The sequence below is a fragment of the Lactuca virosa genome, chromosome 8 (genome assembly GCF_052849685.1).
Source record: "Lactuca virosa cultivar CGN04683 chromosome 8, Lactuca_virosa_CGN04683_v6, whole genome shotgun sequence".
Lineage (NCBI taxonomy): Eukaryota > Viridiplantae > Streptophyta > Magnoliopsida > Asterales > Asteraceae > Lactuca > Lactuca virosa.
The window spans coordinates 125,595,979-125,603,045 of record NC_136433.1 but is presented as its reverse complement, the minus strand read 5'-3'; the positions used below and the strand labels follow the sequence as shown (position 1 = coordinate 125,603,045).

Here is a 7,067-nt window from a genome sequence, read left to right as displayed (position 1 = left end):
TCTTTTTTACTTCATTTTCTTTGTCAATCACCTTAAGATAGGTCCTTCAAAAAAATTTAAGATATGTCATATTTTTGTTATATATAACTTAGTTGTAAGTTTTATAAATTTAGGTGGCTCTCATACACTAGCCTCACCTCTAATCCTCCTAGAAATCTGTTTAAAGGATACATGGCAGGAAATCGATCATGCATGATTCATTAGCACCTCTAGCGAAAACTATAGAAATGTTTGATTGGATTATACAAGAAGAGGCCATCTTTGATGTATATTATGGTTTTCTTTTTTGCTTTTTTAGAGATGATGCAACTTGGTTTTGTGTAGCTACTATAATTTCGTTGTTTGATGTATGTGGTCCAACATGTTTTCATGTGACCCTTCGCTTTCTATTTACTCATGTGAAACTCTTTCATTGTCATTTTTCTTGGGATGATATTTAATTGCAACATGTTCAAATTGAACTCTTATAACTCACATCTAGCCTAGATTTCGAATGTCGAGGCTATAAAATGTGCAAACTTTGATCAACCCGATTATGGTCAAGTTCTAACCACATATATTCAGTGACAATAACTTGGATCCGAGTGAACCGCTTGAAGATTGGGACCGATTTGGTCCAATATAGCCCAAACAAGGCAAGATTGGTCCAATTTCAAAGAAAGCAAATAGAGCTAAAAAAGAGAACAATAACTTCAAGTTTCACCACTACAATTAGTTGTGATCGATGGTTTTTATGATTCTTAAAAATTGTCATAAATCGATCTAAAAAAAGCTGACTAGGTTATCAAATATGTTAAGAAATCAACCAAGGATTGGATCTCGATTCTGATTCCGATGATCTTTTGTATGTATTTAATTAATTATTGAACTATATTATCGATTGGTTGATAATGATGGGGGCCCTCATCTATCCATTTAGGTGAAATAGGAATGCCTTACGTCTCACTCCACCAAGATTCAAGGCAACTTGTTCTAAATCAATAGATAATGTTGATAGTATTAACTATATATTAGCAACTCTTTTGAACTGTCTTCCTCCCTCATCCCTATGAAAACACTTGACTATCTTTCCAATTAAAGCTTAAATAAATGAAGCTAGACCCCCCAAACCTTAAATAAAAAAAATATACAATCCTATGAATCAATTAAAAACCCAAACATGTTGAAACTTGAAAGTGTTAAGATTAGTATTTTCATTTTTACTTTGATATATATAAATAAATACACTGAATCGGTATGAACCCGATACATGTCACATGTTCATAAGGTTGCTTCTCACGAGGACGATACAAATAGTTAGAACTTTTTATAATTATTGGTTGATAAACTCTCTTTCTAACCTTTGCTACTTGTAAAATAAAACTGCAATATGTTTCCACATGTTATTCAACTTAGGTGTTATTGATTGCATATTCAAATTTTGAATATTAACATGTGATACACGAATAGTTATTGTAAATTTCTTTGTTAGGTGAATTTGATTTGGCTTTAATGAAAAATATCTTATGGTTCGGTATTAAATAAATATTTACCTGGATCATGTTTGATTTTATTTTATATTTTCAAATAATATATCTGGCATCGTAGTCTACTCCAACTTACCTTAAACAATAGTGGAGATGGACGATCCCTTTTTTTTTGTATATGAAAGTACAATGGGAATGTGGGTCCATAATTACCAAAGTGATCCTTTTTTATGATTGTGTACCATGATCCAAAGTGAGCAATTCTAGTGACAAAAAAATATTCCCACTTGAGGTTGTTTCTATGCTGTAATTGTTGCTACCTAAGTGCTAGCGTAGCGTAGCTTTGCATCAATCAATTGCAATTAAGTAGGTTTAATTGTTAATGTTTCCAAGATTAAGAAATTTCTAAGTTTTGGCTAAACCGTATTTAAGTAGTTTTTTTTATTGTATTTTCGGCAATGTTGTTTTTATTTGGATATTGATGTACATTAATATTTATCATCAGTCTTCAAAAACAACGATTAAGGCATATGCAGGATAAAATTGACGATTTTATATTTTCAAATAAATATATATATATATATATATATATATATATATATATATATATATATATATATATATAGGCTTAGATTATTCTATTCTAACTGATTATTGTGTGGATATAGGAATGAATGTGGGTCAATCATTTAACTTGTTTTAAGAAAATGATTAATACATATTATTAAATTATAGATAATTAAAAAATAAGGGTATTTTAGTCAATTAATATAAATTTTCAAAAGGAAAATTGCAGATTTTAAGGAATAATTAATTCTCTAAACTTTAAAAATCTGATTTTTTGGATAATAAATATATTAATTCGGATATTCTAAAAGAATGTGTTTATGATTATCTTGAAAAAAAACATTAAAATTTGACAGAATACTATAAACATATATTATCAAGATTAATAATTTTTAATGAATACAAATTTTATATGAAAAGAATTTTAAAATCTTAAAATCAATAATTACATTCATTCTTAACAAATACAACTATAAACATACATACATGACATTCATTCTGAAAGAATATATATAATAATGGTTAACAATTACATTTATTCTTTAAGAACAAAATATTGAAATCTAAGTAAAACACTAATACATTCTAATAGAATATATGTTGCTAATCAATCTGACAGAATAGACTTGTCCATCCATAACTTGAGACATGGATCTTGCAATTTCCTGTCATTTGATCTTCTTTAAGAATCCTACATATATAACCGTAAATGTTCATGATATTTAATCACATAAACATAGTATAGACATGTTCTGATACACAAAAAAGTTAAATAAATCAGAATAATGGCTAAACCAAGGTGTAGCAATTTAGCATGTTCAGGGGTCACCTCTCCTTTAGCCTCCTTAACCTGTAATTACCATTTTCAGCTATGACATACACTAAGTCATAAGATTTCAGAATTGTGAGAAGATAGAGATAAAAGGGAAGGTGAATTACCTTTGCCCAGCCATGAGAATATAACCATCGGCCAATTTCAGAAAAAAAAACCTGAAATCACTAAGAACATAGAATAAGAAGCATATAATAATCACTGAAAAAGATTTGTGTAAAACTTCCAGGGAAGAAGTAAATCAGGGGACTCAGTTTATGGGTGGTGATATAACAGTTTGGTCGGCAATGTGATTTGCATCACCATTACGATGAACGAGACCTTATCACATGGAGTCATCTAATCCCATTACTAACAACTATACCATTAAAATAATATTTTTTTTTCAAACGGGGTGAGGCTGATTATCTGTCAATGGGTTATTCAAATCCCAATTTATCTAACATACATTACAGTTGGTAGGTCAACGCTAAACTTGAAATTAAAATCAAAATTTATGATTGCAGTTCATCAATTGAGATGTTAACTCAAATTACATGAACCACAACACACGCCAAGAAGAACATGGTTGGAATTTAGATATTTAAAATTACAGGTAAAGAGATTTTGACCTTGCGATTTCGTTTTTTGATGAGTACTAGGAAATCGAATGGAAATTAGTACCTGGAAATTGAATAAAGCCTATTGCTGCTCAATCGACGCATATTGCTGCCCTCATCCGCAACAAATATTGATGCCTTTCACGAGAAGACGTAATCCGCTTCCTAATTGGTTGTCTTGGAGCCCTAGCCCCTCTTCCTCTCTCCTCAATTTCATCTCTCGGTGCAATTAACCCTAATTACTGATATAGGGGCGACGTCGATGTTTGCTGATATAGGGGCGGCGGCGGGGGCGGTGATCTTTTTTTGAAGTCCTTTGCCGACTGGATCAAAACATGGGAGGGATAAGAACATAAAGGGAGACCGAGAGAGATATAAGAAACAAGATGATGAATGGCGTAGGGAATAGAAGGAAAAAAGATATCTACCATGATTTTAGCTTAATAAATAAATCAGTTACCATAATAATATGACTGAATTTAAATTAAACTAATTTATTTATTTTTCAATTTACCAAACTACCCTTATATATTTAATTAATTTTTAAATGTTAATAATTAAAATGATTGGTCCACAATTATCCATACATCCACACAATAATTAGTTAGAATACCTGAACCTAGTTCTATATATATATATATATATATATATATATATATATATATATATATATAGTTAGGTTCATGTGAGACAATAAAATTTTGTGAGACAAGATCTAGACCACTAATCTAATTTATTGTAAGGCTGAGAATAGATCATATCAAAAGAAGATTAGGGTGGTGGTAATTTTGTAAATACATGAAACTTTAGGATTAATGAAGGATACAGAGGGTTACTATAGTCTTTTGACTTTCTATTCACTTAGTAGACTCCAGAATCACTGGCATTGCACAACTTTCTTCCTCCCCAAGAAATCTTCACGACAAAATGTTAGAAGATGTTATGAAAATTTGTACCCAAAAACCAATGAGAGTTGTGAAACACTTTCAGATTAAAGCATTTTGAGGGTACACTCAAAATCTCTAATCTGATGAAAGTCACTGTTTCTAGAATGAAGAATAAAGAAGATGTTATGAAAACCTGTACCCAAAAATGATTTCGAAATTGATCATATAACAGGAACTAACTTCCTGTCTTAAAACTGCCATATGGTAGTTACAGGAAAACAACTTCTTGTTCAAAAACTGTCACATTACCTGTCACAAACTAACATAAAACAGGGTCTATAAATGGATCACAAAACTGGATGTACAGAAACCGGGTGCGGCTCGACCCCAGCCAGGGGCTCTGCCCCTTGGACCCTGCTCCCAGGGGTGCTTCCCCCGAACCCCCGTCCGTTTAGGGGCTTCGCCCCTAAATAACAGTATACTTTCAACAAAGACAAAATTAAACAAATATGCACTCCGCACCATACCGAATTGTTCAATAATTGTCAAAGTGACATTGATCAACAAATTAACCCCATTAAACTTAAATAATATTAGTGATATAAATTCACCAACACAAAATCCTAAAAATATCCCTCCCGGTTCCATTTTGTTCGACAAATCTGCCATAATACATCATGGTTTCGTCGATCTGAAGCGGTTTCCGATCCAAATGTTGTTCAAGATTACATTTTGATCCCAAATCTCTCGATAAAAACCCAATCTCTAGAGAAAACCCTAATCTCATATATACCTAAGCTCGATCGAGAATACATTGTTTCTGATATAAATCATCTTCCCAAATCTCTCAAGAAAAGCCCTATGAAACTGATTTTGAATCTTCATCTGATTCAAAAATGAAATTTATCCCTTTCGGCTTAGATTTTGGATTTGGATTCTAATTATGAAGCTAGAGATTCTGATTATGATCATCAAAAACGGATCGTTCAACACAATCTAGTAAGATAAAACTAATATGTCTTTTAGTTTGTTTTTATACAATTCTGTTTTCTATGAATCCATGGATTAAGTTTGAATAACTTGTAAAAAGATAGTATTTATATTAAAGTTTGTTTTTTTGTTGAAATAATACTAGTGTTATTCTATTTGTTCTAATTCATGAAATTGTTACTGTAGCTATGGAATTGATTTCTGCAACAAGGGTTGGTGGAATATTCACTTAGGAACAGAGGTTTTATGAATAACAAAAATCTTGAAAAATTGTGTTGCATGTATGTTGCAAAGCTTTATACACATACCATACATAATCTCAAGATGAAAATATCTGAAGAAACAAAGGAATGGAGAAATTCCATTATAATGACTTTGATCATCATCATGAAGTTGATAGTTCCATTATAGTCGACATATTCTGGAATTTTTTATGTGATATTCTAATTATTATATGAATTTGTAACATCCATAAAATTCATGAAAAATTTTAATCTTTTAAAACAACCCAAAAATCATCATTGTTTACAAATAGTTTTCAAAACAGGTTTAATATCAGAGTTTTCCCAAAATCATAAAACAAACTCGAGGAGATGCCCGATTACACCTTCGCCTTCCCGCAGTCCTCTGAGGTAACTGAAACATAATCCAAAATTGTAAGCTCAAAGCTTAGTGAGTTCCCCCAAAATACCAATGCACAAACAAATAGAACATATACAATAACAACATGCAATGGGTCCACAGCTAACAGACTGGATTACCCCTGAGCCCACAACATAAGTCTGGATTGCCCTCGACCCACAACTTATGTCTGGCTTGCTCCCCGGTCTGATCAGTCCTCGGACTGAATACCAATAAGCACGCAGTACGAGTCTGGCATGCCATTCCCGGTCCTCAGCTCGTATCTGGAATGCTCATGAGCCCTCAGTATGAGTCTGGCATGCCCTCCCCGGCCCTCAGCTCATAACTGGTTTGCTCCAGGGTTTGTTGGCTACAACACGGAGCAGTACAACCTCAAACCAACCCACATAATATGTCGACATATAACAGATAATATCATATATAGATAACAGACAGTATCACATGTAGTCCTACATATCTACCAGACTAGCATATCAAGTCTAGCATGCATATCTATTCCATACTCAACATATCAACAAATACGAGGTTATCAAACCAATGGGTCGGCCTTGGTGCCTTCGACCCAAAAGTACAGTGAGGAAAACTCACCTCACAAGCTAAACATACGTGATAAGGTCAACCTAATGCCTACATCCACCAAGTGACCAATCCATCAAAATCCCAAAATACCCAAAGTACCTTTAAGGTCAAACTTAGCCAAACGGTCAAAAGGTCAAGAAAAGTCAACCCAGCCTGACCGCCACATCGTGGTACCCTTGTACCACGTCGTGATATTGGATACGACAAAACAGTTGCGAACCACCCCTCCACCACGTCGTGGTGGCCTCGCCACATCGTGGTTACAAGGTTTTCAGCAGCTTAATGCATTCAGCCACTTCCTCCGATTCAAAAAGGTCTCCAAGTCATACCTGGTCCAAAATAGGGTCTAAATGGATAAAGTTTCCAACTTTATCTTATAGAACCCTCCAAAATGTATAGATCTCAACTTTTAAGATCCAAAACACTTCATGGCTTCACCAATAATCGTCCAATCCATGAGGTTACTTGACCAAAAGCTACAAGAGAGTCTCTAACTCCAAACACA

At 33.2% G+C, this 7,067-nt stretch overlaps 1 non-coding gene across 1 annotated transcript; it reads right to left on the bottom strand.

Moving 5' to 3' along the window:
• Positions 1 to 3,111: 3,111 nt before the first annotated feature.
• LOC145135127 (small nucleolar RNA Z43) lies at positions 3,112 to 3,211 on the bottom strand. Its single transcript, XR_013719606.1, has one exon. It is a non-coding gene; the product is annotated as a small nucleolar RNA Z43 (small nucleolar RNA).
• Between the last annotated feature and the right edge of the window lie 3,856 nt (positions 3,212 to 7,067).